Source organism: Trachypithecus francoisi, unplaced genomic scaffold (assembly GCF_009764315.1).
Source record: "Trachypithecus francoisi isolate TF-2019V2 unplaced genomic scaffold, Tfra_2.0 Lachesis_group1, whole genome shotgun sequence".
Lineage (NCBI taxonomy): Eukaryota > Metazoa > Chordata > Mammalia > Primates > Cercopithecidae > Trachypithecus > Trachypithecus francoisi.
This window is the reverse complement of record NW_022681454.1, coordinates 18,126,175-18,150,797: the sequence shown is the minus strand read 5'-3', so window position 1 is coordinate 18,150,797 and position 24,623 is coordinate 18,126,175.

Genomic DNA, 24,623 nt, shown 5'->3' with positions numbered 1-24,623 from the left:
GCTGGAAAGGCAGGAAAATATAGCCTCTTGTGTTTATAAGGTCCCCACTAGCCTCCATAGAGAATCACAGACAGGCTGACACCTTGACTGTAGTCCCTTGAGATCCATTAGAAGTCCTGACCTCCAAAATGATAGGGCAATGCATTTGTATATGTTTATTTGTTTGTTTTGTTTTTGAGACAGAACCTTGCTCTGTCACCCAGGCTAGGGTGCAGTGGTGCAATTTCAGCTTACCACAACCTCGGCCTCCCTAGTTCAAGTGATTCTTATGCCTCAGCCTCCCAAGTAGCTGGGACTATAGGTGTGTGCCACCACACCTGGTTAATTTTTTGTATTTTTAGTGGGGATGGGGTTTCATCATGTTGGCCAGGCTGGCCTCGAACTCCTGACCTCAGGTGATCTACCCACCTCAGCCTCCCAAATTGCTGGGATTACAGGCCTAAGCCACTGCACCCGACCCACATTTGTATAGTTTTAAGTCACTAAATCCATGGTAACTTGCTATAGCAGGGATAAAAATGTAATAAATGTTTTTGGAAAATGGATTTGGAATGCGAGAAATAACCAAACCACAGTGCATTCCATAAAATTTATGGCTATATAAAGAGTGTAGATTATTAGCATTGTAAGAAGCATCTTTACTCTGGGGTTAAGACAAGTCTAAATTTTAAAATATATGTGAAATTATCACAAATGTCAAGCTGGTAATTTTTTTGGGTGGAGGTGGGGAGTTGTATGGATTTTAACTAGAAACAGTGTATAGAATGGATTGGATGAGAGAAAGAGAGGAGACCGGAAGTCTCACTGAAAACTGATAGGAAAGCTCACTTAAAATGTTGTCAAGGTCTGAAAGGCGACCACAGCAAGAATAGTTAGGAAGGTGATATGGTTTGGCTGTATCCCCACCCAAATCTCATCTTGAATTGTAGTTCCCATAATTCCCACATGTTGTGGGAGGGACCAAGTGGGAGATAATGGAATTATGGGGGCAGTTTCCCCCATACTGTTCACATGGTGGTGAATAAGTCTCATGAGATCTGATGGTTTTATAAGAGGTTTCCCCTTTTTCTTGGCTCTCATTCTCACTTGTCTGCCACCGTGTAAGATGTGCCTTTCACTCTCCACCATGATTGTGAGGCCAGTCACGTGGAATTGTGAGTCCATTAAACCTCTTTTTCTTTATAAATTACCCAGTCTCGGGTATGGCTTTATCAGCAGTGTGAAAATGGATGATTACAGACAGGAAGGATTTGGTCGACATCTCGAAGACTGACCTACAACTGTGTGTGGAGTTTGGAGCCTGGGTGACTTGGACTGAATCAAAGCATCTCAAGGGCAGATAAATGAAAAAAAATTATTTACATTATAAAGAAGTCAAAAGAAGCCAGGGGGATGGAGGAGATAATAAGGTGGCATAAGTTTTGACACTTGAAAAATAGAAGGTTATGGTTTTTTTATATTAGAAAGATAGAAAATATGTCAATTGGATCTATATGATATTTTACATAGCCAGAGTGGTACAAAAACTCTTACTTGTTCACCGAAATAAATTTTCTCCTTTCATCAAAATGGGGATCTTTGCTGGATAGAAATCTATACTACTGTCTTCCAGCCTCCTTTGCAGTTAGATCATGTGACTAGGCTCTCTCCAATAGAATGTGTACAGAAAAAATGCGGGAAAAATTTAGTTCAGAATTTCTTAAGAGAGTTGGTATAGAACCTCTATACTTCCTTTTTCTCTTCTTTTCTCTTCCTTTCCTCTTCCTTTTCTAAGGGATTGCAGAACCACAAGCTACAATGAAACTGGTCCCAGCATGACATAGATGAGGTGAGTTGCTCTGCCTATCTGAACAAACTCCCAGGACAGTTACATGAGGAAGAAATCAGCTTCTATTTTGTCAAGTCACTGACACATTTGTTTCTTCAGCTAAGGCTGCCATAAGAAACACATAGAGTTTCTGGCACAAAATAAGACATCAGTAAATGCAATTCCAACTTTCTCTAAATAATGCTAAACTCTGTCATGCAGATTTAAACACATATAGTCATACATGATCATGCATTTAAACATGCATGATCAATTCATTTAAACATGAAGTGTGTTCACTTCTTTTGCAAAGAGAAGTTGAACACTGAACTTCAGAAACACATTGTATTGCATAAAGTGAGATACAAGAAAATCTATATTAAATATATCAGCAAGGAATAAACAAGAAACTAATTTTAAAGAAAATGTTTTTAAAAAGCGGAAAGATATTTATTATTACTCCAATTGGAAAAACTTCCAGGATTTTACATTCTCATGTTTTCACAAAAATAAATGGATACACATGCACACACATATATAACATAAATTAAGAAAAAGTATCTGCTGTCATCTCAAAGCTGATAATAGTTTATGAACAATTTGGGTTACCATATGGGCCATGTTTATCTAAGTCTAAAAGGGAGGAACCATGTTGGATCAAGTGAATGGTTTCTAGAGTAAGATTTTCAGGACAAGAACTTTATCAACTTTTATATCTTTTAGACTGAACTACAAACTATCACCTCACAGCTCATTAGGCTGAGAGAAGGAATAACTTAGCTAATCATTATCTAGCTTTAATGATGCATGGAAATGGGCTGAGCTCAACTTCAGGCAGACTGACCTATCCCAAGGAAAGGGCAGCCAGGCCATGGCTTTCAGCAGATGAGACTCAGACCAATGGCACGTAGTGGGCCTGGAAGGAAAATGGCTCATTTCAGTTTTGATACTTCGATATTTCTATATTGTTGGTGGCTCCATGTGCTTTAAACCAAGGTAGGATTAAAGTATATTTTTTAATTTGGATATTTGCCAGGTGGGTAAAGCAGTAACTTGAACATTGTGTAATTCTAGGATGGAGAAAAGAAGAAATGAAGGACACTAGGATTTTATAAAGGAGATTTCATGCAGCCAGCTTTACCATCCTGTCCTAGTTCATACCTAGAATATTACACTGTCCATCTTAGCCTCTCCATTTCCTTTATCAGGAGAATTTCTATTTTGCCTTCCTGGTTTGTTGCAAGCACCTTCTAGTTGTCTCTATAGCTCTCATCACCATTGCCATACAATTATATGCTTGTCTATTTCATGCATGGCACTATATGTTTCCAAAAGGTAGGAAATACATCTGCCTTAGTTTCCTTGTCAGAAATAAATAAATATTATAATAGAATTACTAACCTTACAAAGTATTTTTAACGGCCAAGCTGGTGAATACCTGCAAAGTGCTTTCGAGTTTGCTTGGCATACGGTAAGCACTCCAGAGGCATTTGTCATCATTGCTGTTGATTGTTATTGTTTAAAAAAATAAAAACCTAGCCCTTGTCTTAAGAAATTTCAATCTATTTAGATTTAAATTTAGATTTGTTAAAATTAAATAAAACTTAAAATCTGGTTACTTAGTCACGCTGGCTACATGTCAAGTGCTCAATAGTCACATATATCTATCGGCTATAATGTTGAATAGAACAGACATAGAACATGTCCATCACCACACAGCCTTATAGAAGACAGTGTCAATCAAAAATATTCTCTTTCCAATTTTCTAATTCTCTCATTTTATCTAGCACTATCCTCTCTTGCCCTGAATAGAGAGAATATATCTATTTCAACCATCATTTTATTTCTAGCACGATATTTTTATTGATTGAATAATCTCTACAACAGTCAGCTGGGCCTATGAGTTTTCTCCCTTATTCAAAAGGTAACCCAAATATTTTCTCCAAGTTTTAAATCTACACACCAAATTTCTCCTGGATATCTCCAATAAGACGGTCTATAAAACACAGTAAACATGTTCAGAACATCCTAGCATCATTCTCTTTATTGTTTATTATTTATATTAATAAGTGACACCAACACTCATACATGGTCACATGATGGCTTCCTTGAAGCTATCTGTAGGCAACAGATATAGTTGTCTCCTAGAATCTGTTGCGCTCTTGTTTGCCTAGGTACGTGGCTAAACGGTGTTCCCCTGCCTTCTTTGTCCAGTAGTCTTCCCTTATCTGTGGTTCCGCTTTCCATGGTTCCAGTTACCCATGGTCAATTGTGATTTCAAAATATTAAACCAAAAATATTGGATTCCTAAGTTTTAAATTGTGTGCTGTTTTGAGTAATGCAATGAAACCTCACACCTTCTTGATCTGATCCACCCAGTATGTGAAACATCCGTCTGTTCAGCATTTCCGTTCTGTAGGTACTGCCTACCAATTAGTCACTTAGTACATGTTTCAATTATCAGATTGAAAAAACATAGTATATGCAGGTGCTATTGTGGTTTCAGGTGTTCACTGGGGATCTTGGAACACGCCCCTCATAGATAGGTGGGGAGTACTATATTCAGACCTGGCCGTGTGACTAATAGACAGTGCAGCGTAAGTGGAAGTTATATATGTGATTGTCAGTCTGGAGCTTTGAGGAAGTATCTCTTCTTCCTGGTGCTCTATTTTTCTCTCTGCTAGTTGTATGAAAAGAATTCCAAGGTATTAGGGCATGACAGAGCCACAAGGTGATATATTTGGGTTCCCTAAAGCACCACATGGAAGAAAGACAGTCATCTGTCAGGAACGTCTGCTTTGGAAAGTCTCTGAGAAATAAAGCTCTATTTTATCAAGCCATGGAAATTTATAATTTATTTATTATACAATCCAGTATCATTTTTACAAGTACATCCACATTTCTTCCTCTTTTACTCTCATGCTTCAAATTTAGTCAAACAAGTTATGCCAACCATATATCAGTAAATGTTCCTTAAATACAATTCCTTCCCACTACTGCTTCCTTCACTGAGGTCTTCATGACAGTTGTCTTAACTGATCCAAGAGCCTCCTACCTGATCCCATCTTCTTGTCTTGTTCTCCAGGTCCATTCTCCCTTCAGAGACCAATGTGGTTCATCTGAAACATGAATCCAAACTAGTTACTGATGGCTCTCCATTTTTAGCTTTGAAATTTGAGTTTCTAAATATGACCCTCAAAAATTACATTCCTAGGCTGGGCACAGTGGCTCACACCTGTAATCCCAGCACGTTGGGAGGCCAAGGCAGGAGGATCACTTGAGCCCAGCAGTTCGAGACTGCAATGAACCGTAATCACACCACTGCACTCCAGCCTGGGTGACAGAGTGAGACCCTATCTCAAAAGAAAAAAATATATATTTGCATTCATTTACGTATCTTATCCCTTCTACCACTATTTGTTACAAACTTGCTTGTATTCCCTTTAACTTCATGCTACTTCTCACCTCTGTGTTATTCTTTAGATTTTCTGATTCTAGAATGCTTGTCCATCCTCTCCCATGAATGGGACTTAATCACACTTTCAATTTACCTTCAACAGTAACTGAGAATTCCCCTCTGGCCTCCCCTGTCTAGGTTATATCTTTATCAGACTGAAATATAGTCTATTATGAATAAATTTCATCAAATAAATGAATAAATAATGGCAGGTATTTTTCAGCTAGGTTGTGAAATGCTAATTTTCCCTCTGGAAAAGTAAGAGTTCAGTGAAATTAAGTAAACAAAAATGTGTAAGTGCTTAACAACATATTTACATACTAAGGGTTCATTAAAATACCCCTGCCATTACTAATATAATTAATAGAAGAAATCTGTCAGCACAGACAATATTTTAACTATATACATTTGTAAAGCTCTGGTATAAATCCAAAAGGCATTTTCCTGTCCTCAAATAACTTAGTATTTAATTAAATCTCCAAATCTTTACAAGTTCTTAAAGCTTAGCTGAATTCCTTGAGGAGAAAGATTAATCGTTAACTTTCATGCTCATATTTACTCAGCAGCAAGCTCATTCCCCTAGTAAGTACTGAAACATTTTTGTTGAACTGGATTCAGTAGTTTTACAACAAAGCACTTATCTTCTAAATGAAAAGCAGTGTTTACTAACTTATCAAAACAGCATAAAATATGCTTTTTCAAGCTTAAATCAAAATGTAGTTTCTCTAGGTCACACATGTGTTAAAAATCACAGAATACTAGATTTTCTGTACTTTTTACTTTAATAAAAATAACAGGAGACCCAAGTGTGATTAACCAAAAAAATGTCTAAAATAAGATTTGCTTTTTATGCATGATGCATAAATATGAAATTGAGCTGATCATGAATGCTTTCTGTTTCTTTTTATTTCAAATATTTTTACCTGTATGGCCTAAACAATTTATATCTAGATTTTAAAATGTGAATGTTGCCCCCTTGTTATGTCTATCTTCTCCACATTTTGGAAACATAATTTGTTGTATCTATTTTATCAACCTTTTATACTTATCTAACATCTTCCAGTATCCTAGCTCTCCTCCACTCCAATTCTTATCAAGTATTGTATCTAACAACAAAAAAAAAGGCTTCCCATTGCTATTGTATTTAACTCAAAGAAACTTTCCACTTATTAAATTAAGTAAATAATTCCCCCGTGCTGTCAATCAAAACTCAAATCAGCCTTTCTAGCTGACTTTGTTTTTTAGTCTCAAACATGTATCCCACCAAACTCGACCTCATCCCCTCCATGTATCCCCCTGCCATATTCTTATGTCCACGCCACTATTAGAGATGGGTGGTGGTATGCACCTGTAGTCACAACTACTGAAGAAGCTGCAGCAGGAACATCACTTGAGCCCAGGAGTTCCAGTCCGGCCTGAGCAGAACAGTGAGACCCTTTCTCTAAAATAAATAAATAAATAAACAAACAAACAAATAAATTTACTCTGCCAGAATACCAACAGTTGCCTTTCAAAATTATACCCATCTCTTAAGGCCATATTTAGATTTCATTACTTGAATTATATTTTTATCTCACATCTTTTTAACTCTAGTAAGTTTCTTATGTCTTTGTGACCCTAATAGACCTTTAAAAATCATAGATTTTAAAATATCTAGAACACTACATCTTTACAAAATAAGAGAATATGTAGTTGTGTCTCAAATTGAACCATAATAAGCGTCTTAATGGAAGGAATTTCACCTTACATTTAATTTTAGAAGAAAGAAAAAATGAAATAACTACTAAATAACAGTGCCATGAATATAATAATTGTTTTTAAATACAAAAAAATTAATACCCTTATTTAGCAAACACTCACTTAATATACTGTCCAATGCACCGAGAAAGAACAAGGACTTTGAAGAAGCCATAGGCTGAACCAGAGCCACTTTCTTCCTCTAGGAGCTCCTGGTCTGACTGTCAGCCTGCCTAGCTCAAGCCAGAAACCTGGACAGCATCCTTGGCACTTGGTGAACTCTCAATCTGCCAATTCCTCTATCCACCTAAAATGTATTAATGTCAACTGCTAATGACATCTCAAAGCTGACTGGTACTCTCCATCTGATTCAAATTGCCATCATCTCTTAGCTGGACATCGTGAGACATTGGACATTTGACTCACACATACTGAAGACAGTATGCTTTTGTTCTTTGTTGATGTTGTCATCTTCCATTACAGCTTCTAGTAACTTTCCATTTTTCTTAGTACAGAGGCAGAACTCCAAATAGGTCTGATCCTCACCTTTATCTCAGCTCATTTCCCGCAAGCTTCTGCTCCAGCCATATCAGCTTTATTTGGGTTCCAAAACCTGTCACAGGGTGACCTTTTCCGATCTGCTGCATTAGGCCAGATTCCCTTATCACAAGAACTCCAATACTATTTCCCTCACCTTCACAGAATTTATCATGGTTATCATTTTTAAAATTGCCTCTAAGATTCTTCAATGCATATTTACCACCCTACTAAGAGTTCAGATTGTGTAAATTGTATTGATGGTGGTTTAACCTGTGGCACGTGCTCCTTACATACTTGTTGAGATGGAGAATGAATAAATAAATAAATCTGAATCTAGTAATACTTTGCTTTGTGAACCTTTCTCTTAAGGATCTCATGTTATGTTGGTGAGCCTGACTTGTAAACTGTTGTTACATTGCATTGTTACAGAAGTAACCAAAATAATTATATCAGGCACAGAGAAGCTCCTAGTAGCACTAAGTAGTAGAGGAAAGTTCAAAGTATGAATCTTTTCAGTTAAATCTTTAAGAATGGAGCAGAGTCACTGAGAAGAGATTTTGTGAGAAGGGCATGGAAGTCAAGTGGAGTCATCCTATAAAACAAGCCATGAAAGAACTTTGCTTGTGTGGGAAACACATTCTGAGGAATACTAGTAATGTGGCAAGTTAAGAGGCCAAAGTGCCTATCAGGGAATCATAAGAGTAAAGGTAAATGCAGGTAGTTCATCGAGGGACATGAAATTGGATGTTTTTAAAACATTTTTGAACGTTAATTTGCATAAATGTAATTATATATAGTAATATCAATACAAGTTATATATGTTTTATTTTAAATTCTTTTTTTTTTTTTTTTTTTTGAGACGGAGTCTCGCTCTGTCGCCCAGGCTAGAGTGCAGTGGCCGGATCTCAGCTCACTGCAAGCTCCACCTCCCGGGTTCATGCCATTCTCCTGCCTCAGCCTCCCGAGTAGCTGGGACTACAGGCGCCCACCACCTCGCCCGGCTAGTTTTTTGTATTTTTTTTTTTAGTAGAGACGGGGTTTCACCATGTTAGCCAGGATGGTCTCGATCTCCTGACCTTGTGATCCACCCGTCTCGGCCTCCCAAAGTGCTGGGATTACAGGCTTGAGCCACCGCGCCCGGCCAATTCTTTTAACTTATTTTCCTCCTTGAAAAAGAATCCCCATTGGAATATATGTTACAATGCCTCCATGGTCATGCTTTTATACTATTAACCCCAAGTGATCTTTCTATGCATGTATATTTTTCAGCCTGAGGAACAATACTTAAATTGCTATTTTTGATTTCAGATACTGCTAGGATGCCATGGTAACCATTTCTTTATATAAATTTTGAATATACTATTCAAGGGTTACTTAGAAAATACATTACTGTTGCATATTTTCTGGTTAGTAATTTTGTGGTAAAATTCTCAATGCTACAGCTACACATTTTCTTTCTTTCTTTCCTCCCTTCCTTTTCTTTTTTTTTTTCCTCCCCGAGACAGAGTCTCACTCTGTCACCCAGGCTGGAGTGTAGTGGTGCGATCTCGGCTCACTGCAAGCTCTGCCTCCTGGGTTCACGCCATTCTCCTGCCTCAGCCTCCCGAGTAGCTGGGACTAGAGGCGCCCGTCACCACGCCCGGCTATTTTTTTGTATTTTTAGTAGAGATGGGGTTTCACTGTATTAGCCAGAATGGTCTCGATCTCCTGACCTGGTGATCCGCCCGCCTCGGCTTCCCAAAGTGCTTGGATTACAGGCGTGAGCCACCGCGCCCAGCCTACAACTACACGTTTCTCAGCATTACAAACCCTTTGCTTAAAGTTACACTCACACTCCCACACACAGAGAGACACAGAATATTCCCATTAATTGCTACATCTATAAAGTTAAGTGTTCAGGTTTATACGTAGCAAAAGCATCTCATAATACCAATAATCCCCCACCCGTCCCATTACCTCCCTGTTAAGTAAAACAAGTTTTGGTTAGAAGAGACTCTGGTCAATAACAGTTGTGACAAAACCATTGAAAGGGTATTTTTAGAGTCATTAATAATGCATTTAAGGTTCGAGACTAGCCTGGCCAACACAGTGAAGACCCGTCTCTACTAAAAATATAATAATTAGCTGGGCATGGTGACGGGCACCTGTAATCCCAGCTACTTGGGAGGCTGAGGGAGGAGAATCAATTGAACCTTGGAGGCAGAGGTTGCAGTCAGTCGAGATTGCACCACTGCACTCCAGCCTGGGTGACAAAGCTAGACTCTGTCTCAAAAAATAAATAAATAAATAAAAATAAAATAATAATGCATTTAAGAGCAACATCTTACATATGTTGGGGACTTTATGGTTTACTGTGTATTCGCGTATATGTGTTCCTACTGTACCCTAAGAAAATATTTGTAAACTGGCAAGAGTATCCATATTTAGTGAATGAACAGAGTGACCCAGAGAAGTAAGTGACTTGCTCAATTTTACCCAAAAAGGTAGTAGAATTATCAGCTAATAGAACCTGTCATCAATAGTCTAACTGGAATTCCAATGCTGCTTACTACCACAAGTGGATGTTAATCGATATCACAATATAGACAGACAGAATAGCATTGTTCTCTTTGGTTAACAATATTTCCATTCTTTAAATAGTAGCCTACTTGTTTCCCTTTACTTTTTTCAGTCTTCTGGGTTCTGGTGTTGTTTTTAGTTCAGGTTACTGAAAATAGTAACACTTTTCTGAAACATTTTATGGTTATAAGAATGAACTCAGTTTTTAATTACTTGAAATCTTTGCTACAGACAATGATATAATAGAAGTTCCCAGATTCATTACATGATATTTCACTACATGTGTTATGGTTACAGTATAGCCAATAACATGCTTTTCATCTGGAATACTTTCTTCGGTAACATCTTTCTTCGGTAATCATTCTTACTCTGAGGACCAACTTTCCAATAATAAAGATTGGTTTAAATATGCATTTTTCATTTCTGCATTTCACTAATTGATTTCTATTTTTAACCCTGGCCTCGTATTAATAAGTAAAAGAATCAGTGTATGATCTTTCATTTCAATGGTTTAGATCTTGGATTCATACAAAGATAACACGAAGAGCTTTTGAACCTATGAACCTGGATCAGTCTTGCTGCAGTTCAGTCAGCCGTACTTATAACAGTTTGGTGGGTTTTATGACATTATGATTTAGAAGAAAATAATCTCAAGTCTCTTAGGAGAAAATTATTGTTGTCTAATGTAGGAAATCACATTTAGAATCAGAGAATCCTAAGTTAGTGTGATACCCCACCTGACCACGTACTAGCTGAATGATATTGAGAAAGTGAAACTATTAAGAATTTAATGTCCTCATATGTAAGATGGGATAACAATTTCTATCCCTTAATTTTGTTAAGATTATCAAATAATGTGTTAAATAGGAAATAATATTTAAATGTGATTTACAAATTAAATAAATGAAATATACTATTAATTAAATAATACAATGTAAATGTAATCGGTAGTTTTTTCAGTCTTTATAATTTTATTTCAGACACAGACAAATATTGATGCTAGAGAGAACCTGGCAGTTTGAATAACTTCCCTTTTTCAACTATGTTCTTGACATTGCTGTTTACATTCACTGTAAAATCTTATTTGTTTTCATTTGTGCTATCACGTTTCAATTCTGTATTTTTTCATACTTGCAGTAAGCTGGGGACAGTTTTGCCAAAATGAAAGAGTTGTCTTTGCTGACTAAAAATAAACATAAACTTTTTTATGTTTAAAATAAACATAAACTTTCAAGCTACCCAAGAACCCTCTTAATGTACATTTAAAACGAGCTAACAGTGTGATTAGTTAAAAAGGTCTGGAAGCAAAAAACAGTATCAACTAAATTTTCTGAGTTTTCCCTGCTTAAAAAAGGAACTTGTAAGAGCTAGCTGTGCCAGATTTTTGAATGACTCCTGTTTTGAGGAGATTTAAAGTGAACTGACATATCTGATCATTTTGGCTCCTTACTCAAATAAAGATGTGTCTTAGAGGTGTCACATTAACACAGACAGTGATAAACATCTACAGATTTTGTTTGTCCAACATCTCCTCACCCTTTTCTTCTAGTAAGACGCAATACTTTATTTGGGTAAATGACCTTAGTCTACCCTAACCCAAGATTCACATGGTCTGATTCTTGAGAAGCACCCCTTTCTTCACACTATCCCTGAAAACAGCTTTAGAAATACTACCCAAATTTGTCCATTTGTAATTCCTTCCTGTTTCTCTCTCTCTCTCTCTCTCTCTCTCTCTCTCTCTCTCTCTCTCTCTCTCTCTGTGTGTGTGTGTGTGTGTGTGTGGTGTGTGGTGTGTGTGGTGTGTGTCTACGGTATATTTCTTAATGAATCATATGGTATATTTCTTTTTCCTTTGGTATATTATGGCATACCTTGCTTTATCAAAACAAGTGTATTTCTTAATGTGGTATATTTCTATTTCCTCTGAAGTCTCAAAAATAATATGGTACTCCCTGTTTCCATACCCCACTTGTGAAATTCACCTGCAATGGTAAGAATGAGGCTAATAAAAGAAGAGCAGAAATTTCATTCTGTTTATCAGTCATTCATTTAACTAATATGGATATAGCATCTACCATGAGCCAATTCTAGGCACTTAGGATCCATCAAAAAGCAAAAGAAATAAAAACACTTGCCTTCATGGAGCTTATATTTTTGTGGGAATAGGGCTAAAGGGAGAGAAGAGGAATTGGGATAGAGAAACAGAAAAAAAAAATTCAGTAAATACAATGAAAAGTAAGTTATATAATAGATTGGAAGAAAATAAATACTACTAGAAATTGGGTCTAATTAAGGAGAACCAGAAGTACTAGGTTCAGGTTATATTATTGAATGAATAGTTAAGGTATGACTCAAAAAAAAGATAAAACATGAGCAAAGACTTGAGGGAAGTAAAGATACTAGCCATGGTGAAATCTTGGGGGAAATCTAGGAGGAACATGAAGTTACTAAGAAATAGACAGGAGGTGATATACCTGAAGTAGAGATAGAGAAAAAAATAATATCAGAGAGTTAGCTGGAAAGTAAATAATATAGGACCTCAGGCAGTACAACATACTAACAATCTAAAGAAGATAAGTCATATGATTATGTTAATTGATATAGAAAATGCATATGACAAAGTCATTATCCATTCATGAATAAAAGATTCAGTAAATCAAAGAGACAAGGAAACATCCTTACCGTGGTAAGAAACATCTAACATGTATGGGGCTTTTACACTGTTGGCAAATATTTCACTGTAAGTTAACTACTAGTTACACCTTACAGGTTACTAAACTAAGATTTAAAGAGGTTAAGCGCAAATAACCTCATTAAAAAGTGGGCAAAGGATATGAACAGACACTTCTCAAAAGAAGACAGACAAGTGGCAAAGAAACATGAAAAAATGCTCAACATCACTAATCATCAGACACACAAATCAAAAACACAGTGAGATACCTACCATCTCATGCCAGTCAGGATGGCTATTACTTAAAAATCAGAAAATAACTGATGTTAGCAAGATTACAGAGAAAAGGGAATGCTTATACACTGTTGGTGGGAATGAAAATTAGCTCAGCACCTGCAGAAAGCAGTGTGGAGATTTTTCAAAGAATTAAAACTAGAATTTCCATTTGACTCCTCACCATTACTGGGTATAGACCCAAATAAAAGTAAACCATTTGACCAAAAAGACACCTGCACTCATATGTCATTGCAGCACTATTCACAATAGCAAAGGCATAGAATCAACCCAGGTGCCCATCAGTAGTGGACTGGAGAAAGAAAATGTGGTACGCATACCGTGGAATACTATGCAGCCATAAAAAAGAATGAAATCATACCCTTTGCAGCCACAGAAATGCAGCTGGAGGCCACTATCCTAAGTGAATTAATGCATAAACAGAAAAACAAAGACTGCATGTTCTCACTTATAAGTGGGAGTTAAACATTGGGTACACATGAACAAAAAGATGGGATCAATAAACACTGGAGATTCCAAAAGGGGGAAGGAGGGAGAGACGGGAAGGGTTGAAAAATTACTTGTTGGGTACTACCTTCACTCTTTGGGTGCCAGGATCATTAGGCGCTCAAACCTCAGCATCACACAATATATCCATGTAACAAACCATGGACCCCCGAAACTAAAATTTAAGAAAAATAAAACATGGCCGGGCGTGGTGGCTCACACCTGTAATCCCAGCACTTTGGGAGGCTGAGGCAGGTGGATCACGAGGTCAGGAGATCGAGACCATCCTGGCTAACACAGTGAAACTCCGTCTCTACTAAAAATATAAAAAATTAGTCGGGCATTTTCGCAGGCACCTGTGGTCCCAGCTACTCGGGAGGCTGAGGCAGGAGAATGGCGTAAACCCGGGAGGCGGAGCTTGCAGTGAGCCGAGATCAGGCTATTGCACTCCAGCCTGGGCGACAGAGCGAGACTCCGTCTCAAAAAAATAATAAAAGAATTAGAAAAAAAAATGAGTATATGTGTGTGTGTGTGTGTGTGTGTGTGTGTGTGTGTAAAGTTAAGTAACTTATTTACAGGAATACAGCTGTATTAAAACAGTGTGATTTCAGAGGTCTGATATTTATCCATTGCACTTGTTGAACAACAGATGGCATGACCCATTCTTATGAAGCAAAGTTATTCTTAGAAAATCACAATCAACTAATAAAGAAAATGTGTTTAAAGACTACAATCCTGCCTAGCATATAAGCAAAATGCAAGTTTTTCTACTGCTGCTAAAAACAGTACCAAAGCAAGGAGTAGAAAATGCAGCATGAAAATTATAAAACAAACTAGGGAAAATCATCAGAATCAGTGAAGAAGAGAAACATAATTTAAACCACAAAAAAGATGTACCTTTTAAACACAGTGGGTCAGAATGGTTGTTATTACTTGAGTAAGGAATAACTGAAAGTTTATAATGGACCCATTAGCATATATTCCTTTCTTGTGTATTATGTTCAAAGTTTTTATACAAAAAAAGTACTAATTCTTCCTTACAACCTGACTTGTGTTGATAAAGCAAGGTATTTCTACAGCTCTCATTTTCATAATGACAGCTAATTAATGAGAGGAATCATCAAGGTGGGCTGTATAAGATGATGGTCTATGGAGACATCATTACTGGGATTCAAATCCCAGTGTGGCTATTTACTAACTTAGAAGCCACTTTATTCCTGCTAATGTGGGACTACAATCAGTACCAATCTCACAGAGCTGAAATGAGGGTAAGTTAAATATTTTATACAGAAATGCTTATATGTAGAAAATAGTAAGAATTTAACAAGTGGTTGCTGTTTTTGAGAACATGGTGTGGCATTGTGCTGAGGTCACAGACTAGTGACATGATCAGGAAATTATTCCTCATGAGCATTATTGCTTTAATTCATTGACTTTATGCCTTTTTTATTGTAACAAAGGAAGGTAAAGATGAGAGAAGCATATGAATGGATAGCAGTAATATGCAAATAATGGTGCCAGTGATTATAAATATTGTGAGATTATTGGTCACATATTATTATTGGTCAAGAACAAGATATAACCACATTTTTTATTTTCTTTGTGATTTCAAAACTGTATACCTATGTGTTTATGTTCTGTTTGTTTAAACATTTTGCCATTTAAATCTCTGCAGAAAGTTTGTAATTTTAAATAGGAATCTAAACTCCTCAAACCATACTCCCACATTGAAAAAAAATATTGCTTTTATAATGCGATTTTTATAATACGAAGTTTGTTATAGAAGTTTGTTACAGAACAAACTGGTACCTAAGTGTCATTTTTATATTAGTATTTGAACATTAACATCCATGACTATCATAATAAAGATTAGAAGGCCAAGATATGCAAAACTGATTTAATTCCTGGTAATACCTAGTAGTACTTCCCTGGGTTGGGCAAATTCAATTTTGCAAATTGATTCTTTGAGTATAGTGTAATTTTTGTAAAAAGAGAACATTATACATTACATTTAGCAAACTCAGCTTATTTGGTGTGCCAAATTTCAAGAAGCTAGAATTGGGAAATTTACTGGTGCCTATTCAAAAGGGAAGCCTTTTACTTTCAAGCTTAGGCAATTCATGTTCCTATGGGGAAACCTGATGTATGCACTTACGTCGACTTACTAATTTCAGCATCTTTAAAGCTGCACACATTTCCCGGCACACACTACATCTTCAGTAAGCTTTGTTGTGAATCAATGGCAAAGTTCAAAAACATCAAAATGCTCTTAAGGGTAAATAAACTCATTCCTAGCTAGAGATACTTAGAACCATTTCAAGAAGAATCAACACTGATATAGGCTTTAAAAGTTAACGTAGCTTACATGGGATATTTTTAAAGGTAATATAATCCTCTTCATTTTGGTCTCTAATATGCGTTATGAAACTATGAAGAGTGATTAAAATGGCAATTTTGCCCTTTATAGATAATGGGAGTCTTCTACAAGCCACCTAGATCGAAAAAGTTTTACTTCTATATTTCGAGTTCATACTTGGCCTTCCAAAGGCCATGCAGAGCCAACTGTTTCCATCAGGTCAAACGCTCTAATTTAAGATGCATGTGTACAAATTCTTTATCATATAGATTCAGAGAGGACCAAACAAATCTCAGATAAACACTGTCAGTGTGTGAGTGCCCATGTGTGTTGGAATTAGGGACTGCCTCATATAAATCTTCATAAAGGTCTGCTTATAGAGAAGGAGCATGTTCTAATAACATGAAGTTATCTGAACATGGGCCCCTCAACACCTACTGACCATGTCTGTCATTAAATGAGCAAACTTTGTTACGATAAACATGCATTTTTCTCCTAGCCACAGTCCAACCCCATATTGATGAAAGGGCACTAATTCTGTTAGCTGAGATTTATAATGTAGCTGAGAGGCAATAAAAAACAACTTACATTTGCCATCCAGGTTGCCTCGTTGTCCCTCTGGAAGAATAGCATCATCTTTGTTAGATGAGATTTTGTTATTTTTCCTTGCTCCATCTCCTTCTGAGAAAATGGAATGTGAAATTACTTGCCAATTCACTCCACCATTCAGAAACACGTTTGTAGAGCTGAAAGGAAAGTACTGCAAAAATAACAATATATCATCTTACCGGAGAAAAATGAGAAAACTATGAGTTAGGTCGAAGTCATAGATAAGTCTGGATAACCAAGGGCTTTTGTAGTTAAGCAAAAGAGTTTAAATATAAGCATGGGGGCAACAGTCAGAGCTGGTACCACTTTAAGAGCAATGGTATTAGTTAGAAGGTCCTAACTCCCAGGTTCAAGTTCTGGAAGACTTACCAACAAATCGTTCCCTCAAAAGCCCCTAGCCTACTCTTTGCTCAGTTGTGTGACAAGAGCATGGGGATCAGAGTATAATCTATTTAGTCACACTATATGCTGCCACATATTCTCTCAGCAAGTAGCATCTAGAGAAAGGCAAGAGACTTTGAAATCAGAAAGATGTGTAAGGCAACTAACCTCTTTGACTTACTATTACAGATAAATTTTTGACTTAACTCTAATATAGGAATAATAATGCCCACTCCAAAAAATTGTTGTGGGGATTAATTAAGGGAGAAATTCTCTTTCTTCTTTTTCCATTACCTTTGAGGTCAAAAGGAAAAAGAAAGTTTAAAACAACAACAAAAAAACCAGGTGGCACATAAACACAATTTATCTACTTAAATGTAAGTCAAATCTGTGCAAGCAATTTTTGCTTGTTTCATGTTACTGTCACATTGGAGCTCAAAACTTCTCCACAGCCATTATATATAGCATAAAACACTCCTGAGGGTATTTCCTTCAAGCAATTATAAACATTTTAATATGATACGCTTTTAGTTTGTACAAGGTGTTTCATGCAAATCACATCCCAAAATGCTGTGCAGAGTTAAATAATTCACTTAGATAATTCAATAATACATAAAGGGAATGGGAAAAAGAAACTAGAAGATATTGGCTAGACAGAGCATTGAAAACGTGTGATTGTTAATGAAAGAATTAACTTTGGTGAGGCAAAGAATTAACAGTGAACAGAGCAATTGCTGCAGAATATGCAAAGTACATGGAGACGCAAGATATTATCATAAATTTAATATTTCTTATCAGAGTAACAACAGGGCCAAGGAAATATAAAACACAGTATCATGAACATTATAATAAAAGGAAAGATTTCAGAGGCAGAAATGGAAAAGTCTCAGGACTTTTAACGAAGCAAAAGAATCCTGAATATTTGTGTTTATAAGATACATTGGAGTAGTAAAATATTTGCTTCCCCAGAATAAGATGGATAGTGCATTCAACAATTCTAGAAGCTGCATGAGGTACTGTTATAATTCAAGGAAAAGTTGAGGATTTGGTAAAAAAAAAAAAAAAAAAAGAAAAAAGACTATGAGTTCTAATTCCATGATGTATTACTTTATCTCTGGGAGAGAGACTTAGCTTTGTGTTTTGGTTTTCTCATCTACAAATTGTTGCTTATAACCAATGGGCAGAGAAGAATAACAAAGCACTTTGATTCATAAAGTAATCCTAAACAAATACTACTTGTTAGCTGTTCTTGTGCCTTCATCTCATTGGTTTCTTTGGGGCTACTCTCTGCTCATTCATTCTTGCATTTATGTGGTGATGTTTATTGAACTCTTACATTATTCTAGAGACTGGTCTCTGCACTTCAGATAGAGGGTTTTATTAAGAGACACAGTTTCTCCCTTCACTCATAGTCTAATGGGGAAGAAAAACATTCAATGAGTAAAAAATCAAATTACAAAATTACATTGTGGAATTTCACACGTTACAAAAACAAACAGACAAACAAACAAACAATGCTGAGTGAGTTGTGGTCATGTCACTGCACTCCAGCCTGGGCAACAAAGTGAGACCATGTCTCAAAAACAAAGAAGAGGAAATGCAAGAAAGAACATTAGTGGTTGGACTTAATATTAGAATATCAGGAAAGTCTTTCTTTTGAGGTGACATTGAAACTGGAACATGAGCAACTAATAGGAGTCTATCATGTGCACATGTGGGAAAAGCATGTTCAAGGCATAGGAAAGAATAGGTGTGGAGGCTGCAAGGTGTGAAAAAGCCTGGTGCCTACGGGAGAGGAGAGAGCCAAGTGCATGGGAACAGTTAGGGCTAAATTTGTTGGGCTTCCTCTGGGGGCTGAATCCTCTGTGCTTCTTTCTGTTTCACTGTGTCTTAGACCATCGTATAGTTGTCTGTTTGCTGGTGTGCTGCTTCTCTAGGGCTGATGTCAGAGGCTGAGACTTTCATCTCTGTAAATTCATGTTGCCTATTACAGATCCTAACATACTGTAGGTGTTCCATAACACTTATTTAATGGGTAAAGGGACACTAGTCCCTGGTGTAAGATACTGGAAGAATAAATATTTAGCTGGTAGAAAAATATAAAAGTCGAGTTAAACTGCTGTCTTTCAGTTATATACTTCTTTCATCCATTATATTAAAAACCTATTGTCTAACAGGTGGCATAATGGTCCTAGGGACACAAAGAAGAATTATACAGAGTGCCTACTTTATATGATCTCAGAATATAGTGAGGAGCAGAATAAGTAAATGAACAGATAGAGAAGTTTGTTTTAGGTTTTATGACAAAGTGACAAACATAAAAGTTACACAAGAGTATCTGTGAAGGCTTTCTGAGTGTGGCTTTTACGTTTTTCTATAATCAATATTTATTTTTTAAAACTAGAGACAGCTCAAGAAACAATGGCTGCATCTGTACAGCACGCAGATGATTGCTGGAGAAAGTAATGGGAATATAACTTAAAAATACAGATGGTTCGCCCTTAAAATATTTCAAGGACACCAATAAAGAATCCTAGAACAATATATTAATTTAAAACATCATGAAAATTGTATAGGAATATGGTATTAGGATTCTCTGGAGGGGCAGAACTAATAGGATAGATGTATACATAAAGAGGAATTTATTAAGGAGTATTGACTCACACGATCACAAAGTGAAGTCCCACGATAGGCCATCTGCAAGCTGAGGAGCAAGGAAGCCAGTTCGAGTTCCCAAACCTCAAAAGCAGGGAAGCTGATAGTGCAGCCCTCAGTCTGTGACTGAAGGCCCAAGAGCCCCTAGCAACCCACTGGTGTAGGTCCAAGAGTCCAAAAGCTGAAGAACTTGGAGTCCTATAGTTGAGGACAGGAAGCATCCAACATGGGGGAAAGATGAAGCCTGCAAGACTCAGCAATTCAAGTCCTTCCGACTTCTTCCTGCTTTTATTCGAGCCATGCTGGCAGCTGATTAGACTGTGCCCACCCAGATTGAGGGTGGATCTGCCTCTCCCAGTCCACTGACTCAAATGTTCATTGTTTTTGCCAACACCCTCACAGACACACCCAGGAACAATACTTTGCATCCTTCAATCCAATCAAGTTGACACTCAATATTAACCATCACAAATACTAATATGAGGGGAGATTCATGGATACCATGGAAAACTTCATGAAAGGGGTGGAACAGGGGTCACTTTTGAAATAAAGGAAGGAATACTAGAAGCAGTAAAGAGTAACAGGAAGACATAGGTCACATCTAAAAATGGTAAATAGTTAATTTAGTAACTTGCTACATTCAAAGAGGGCTAGTATCTTATTCTTATTTATATATGGGAAAATTAGGGCTCAGATAGGTCAAAAGTGATGTTTTCTCAAGGCCACAGGGTGACTACAGAACAAATTTAAATTGTGTAACACGAAGTCCAGTGTTACTTCCATATAGTTGGTTGTGAATTTCCAATGCAGCCTTCTGGGTAGATAAAATCATGTGTAGGAGTCAGCAAATGACAGTTCCAAACCGTAGATCCAACCTGTCTTGGGATCTATCAATAACTTACTCAATATGTGCCTGCTATTCTGCCTTTCCTCAGCACTTTGCCCATGAAACCCATAGGAAACAAGGAAACTAAATAGATGATCAGTATTACGAACTAAACTGTGTCCTCCATCACCCAAATTTGCATGTTGAAATCCTAAAACCAAATGTTACTGTATTTGGAAGTAGAGCCTTTACAGAGGGGATTATAATTAATTGAGGTCATAGGGTAAGGCTGCAATCCAATAGAACTGGCTTCCTTACAAGAAAAAGAAAAGACACTAATGAGAGGAAAGACTATGTGAGGAAACAGTAAAAAGTTGGCAATGTGCAACCCCAAAAAAGAGGCCTCTACAAGTACCAACCCTGCCAGTACCCTGAGATTTTGGACTTCCACCCTCCAGAACTCTGAGAAAATAAGTTTCTGTTGTTTATGGCACCCAGTCTAGTAGTTTGTCACAGACGCCCAAGTATTAGGTTGGTGCAAAAGTAATTGCATTTTTTTGTTGTTGTTGTTTGTTTGTTTGTTTTGCCATGAGAAGTAACAGCGAAAACTGCAATTACTTTTGCACCAACATAATAGATTAATAGATGAGGAGGCTGGTGGTGATTGGTTTGTGTGTAATTCAAAAGTCAAGTCACAAAGAGGCTACTGAAATACCTCATGATAATGTTGGTGCAGCCACAAATTAAACACCTGGGCAATGGACCAGATGGACTGCAATGGAATACATCCACAAGAGGTTCCAAGATACAGGAGAGAGATGATTCTGAGCAACCTCAAATTCCATTATGAGTCCTCTCCTGGTCTCCTGCCCTTTTTCTTGATCTGAGGCCACTGTGAACACTGGTTCTCCTTTCTGACTCAGGTTCCCAAGTTTTCCTAGAAAACTTTCACAGAAAGAATGGCTAACTCTATCACACAGATTAAGAAGTTGAGGAGGGGGAGCAAACCGTCCAAGATTATGGATCCAATAGCTAGTAAATTCCCCTTAAGTTGTTTCCATTTATTTCCTAGCCTGTTGGATCCTTTCTGTGTATCCCTGATGTTGGTTCATAAACTCCTACTGTGGGTTAACATCTCTAATATTTCTCAATACACGTAGAAGAATCTATGAATGTAACAAATCTATTTTCAGTAGATTTCAAATCATAACCAAATAAAGGTTAGTCCAGGGAAGCTCACACCCTCGTTATTCAGCCTGAGTTCATCTTAAACTAATCAGCGAAATAAAATAGAATCCAAGCAGAAAAGATTCAGATAGAAGAATTAATACTTTATTGAAGCTGCCAAATCTTTCCTTCTTCAAATGTAGAAAATGAGGCCAGAAAGGTTGTATGACTCTTGTGGAATCACATAGCTACTTAAAGACATTAAATTTATGTGCAAGTGTCTTACAGGAAAGAAATCTTAAGTTGAAGAAAGGAAGGAAATACAAAACTTTGCTTAGTTTTTAATTCAGAAATTATGAAGAAAATTTTGTGGATGGCTCACAGAAAACAGAAATGTATTGAGAGTTTTCTGTGTGCCCCACAAAATATTTGACATTAGGGAACCTATAGCCAAACAGTTTTAATCTAATTCCAAATGGGAAAATAGAGCTCACTGAATTGCAGCAGTAATAATCCTAGGTGTTCTGCAGACATTCCTACAAGGCTGTCTTCCCTAGTCCCAGTCTTCTCATGCACTCCCTGCCAGGCTTGTAACCACATTGCAATCTCAATGGACGGTTTATGCTTGCAAATCTTATTTCATAAATTGTTATATCTAAGATTTGCCTCAATTTAAAGTGCATGACCTCTACACTTTCCTGTACTTTCCAATTTGGCAATTCTTTCTAAAATAGCAATCATATTTTTCTGGCAGGATGTGTTTTCTTACAAACCCCTGTTGTGTATTGTCCCTTTTCCATTTTGGCCAATACACATGCAGAGCTTCTCTTATTACTTCTATATTTGTGAACTGAAACACAGAGTGAATTTACTACTCAGTCAGCCATGAATGCCCCTGAGTATGGAAGAAAAAAAAAACCTACTTACCTAGAAACTCTCCATCTGCCAGCAGCCTCAGGAGATAATTCTTACACTTTCTTTCAAGGAAAGAGTTGGTGGTGGAAGGTGGGGGTGGAAGGAAACCAGCGGGGCCCTCTACTTTTAAAAATTATACCAAGAAGCCCAGTATTATACATTTTTGTTTGTTCTGCTTCATGGAGAAAATCTGACCTCATAGAACTCAAACTCTCACCTTCAATGAACTCTAAAGTCAACCACTCTGTGATTCACTCCAGGGGAGCTTAAGTTGGTGGGATGTAATTTAGTGTTCCCCAGCAGGAAAGAAATTTAACCAGCCCTCTGTGTCAACATAGCAACCCCCTAACAAAGAACTCGGTCAATCAAAATTTTGCCTTTAAAAAAAATTAACTAAATAGACTCTGTGTGTCTGTGTGTGTGTGTGTTCATATGACTAAACTCTTCCCAGTTTTTCATTGTTAGCTGTGACCATTTGACATCAAATGCTTTGATTAGATCAGGAAAAGAGAAATAGCATTAACTGAAATGTGACTATGAGCGGGCGCTGAGCTAGGATGCGTCTAGCTATGTTATCTAATATAACCCTTAGTAGAATGTTCTCAGAAAATTTATTAACTCCTCTATCTGCCTACATAGAAATGAACTTCTTGAAGAGTGTTGGAATGTAGCTTTTATCAATGAAATTAATCTTTAAATAATCCTGAATAAATATATTATTATAATTTGTATCCATTATTCATAGGTCAATTTTTCTATAAAAACTAGAAATGTGTATTTATCTGTTTGGGTGATTTAAAAGTATTTACCTTAGATTTGTGATTCTCAGCCTGGGGTGATTTTGACTGATGCTCAGCCCAGTCTCCCACTCACACTGGGAATATTGGGCAATGTTTGGAGACATTTCACAATTGTGGGATGCTACTGGCATCTGGTGGGTGGAGGCCAGGGGCACTGCTAAACATCCTACAGTGTATCAGGCAGACCCGCACAGCAAATATTGTCTGGCCCAAAATGTCAGTCAATATTGCCTAGGAGGAGAAGCCCTGCTCTAGGTATTTTCTTCTAGCATTTATTCATTTAATAGGTATTTATTTAAGGCCAATTACGCACCAAGTATTGTGTTATAACCTGAGGAAACAAATCTAAGACAGAGCCCTTAACCTCAAGGATCTCACAACCCACTCAGAGGACAGAATAAAGACAATACATAATTGTTGCGGCATCAAGAATGCCAGGCACTATACTAGAAAGCAGGAAAACTATGGAGACCAACACAGATAAGAGTCCTGACCTCACAGAGCTTACAGTTTAGTGAGGAAGACAGGGGGCAAATACTCAGTGTTCCAAAGTTGAGGTGCAGACTGCTGTTAGACTATTTGACTTGAGAATCCCAAAAGGCTACATTGAGAAAATGACATTTGAAGGAAGTTCTAAAGGATGAAGAGAAATTCAGAAGCTTTGAAGAAGACATCCTAGCATGTGTGCAGGTACATAGGTTGAGGAAATTGAAGGAAATGTAGAAAAGCATGTCTAACTACTGAGATTAGGCAGGGGCCAGATGTAAAGTGTTATGATAAAAGCTACTCTGAGGTTATAGAACAAGTATTCTTTACTTGGACTCATTTCGAAGAGGAATTAGAACTAGAACTTAAAAGTTGGGTTGTAGTGATTAGGGACAAAAAAATACAGGAGGTGTTCAGGCAAAGGAAACAGGGTTAGAGGTAGCATGGCTTGTTGGTCGAATGGCAAAGAGTTTGAAAGTCTGAGTGGGTAAGTGCATGGGTTAGGGTAATGGTATATAAGAAAGGGAAGAGACTAGGATTGCAACCCCTGCTTTTTTTTTTTTTCTTTCCATTTGCTTGGTAAATATTCCTTCATCCCTTTATTTTGAGCTTATGTGTGTCTTTGCATGTGAGATGGGTCTCCTGAATACAGCACACTGATGGGTCTTGACTCTATCCAATTTGCCAGTCTGTGTCTTTTAATTGGGGCATTTAGCTCATTTCCATTTAAGATTAAGGTTAATATTGTCATGTGTGAATTTGATCCTGTCATCATGATGCTAGCTGGTTATTTTTCATATTAGTTGAAGCAGTTTCTTCTTAGTGTTGTTGGTCTTTATATTTTGGTGTGTTTTTGCAGTGGCTGGTACCTTGGGGC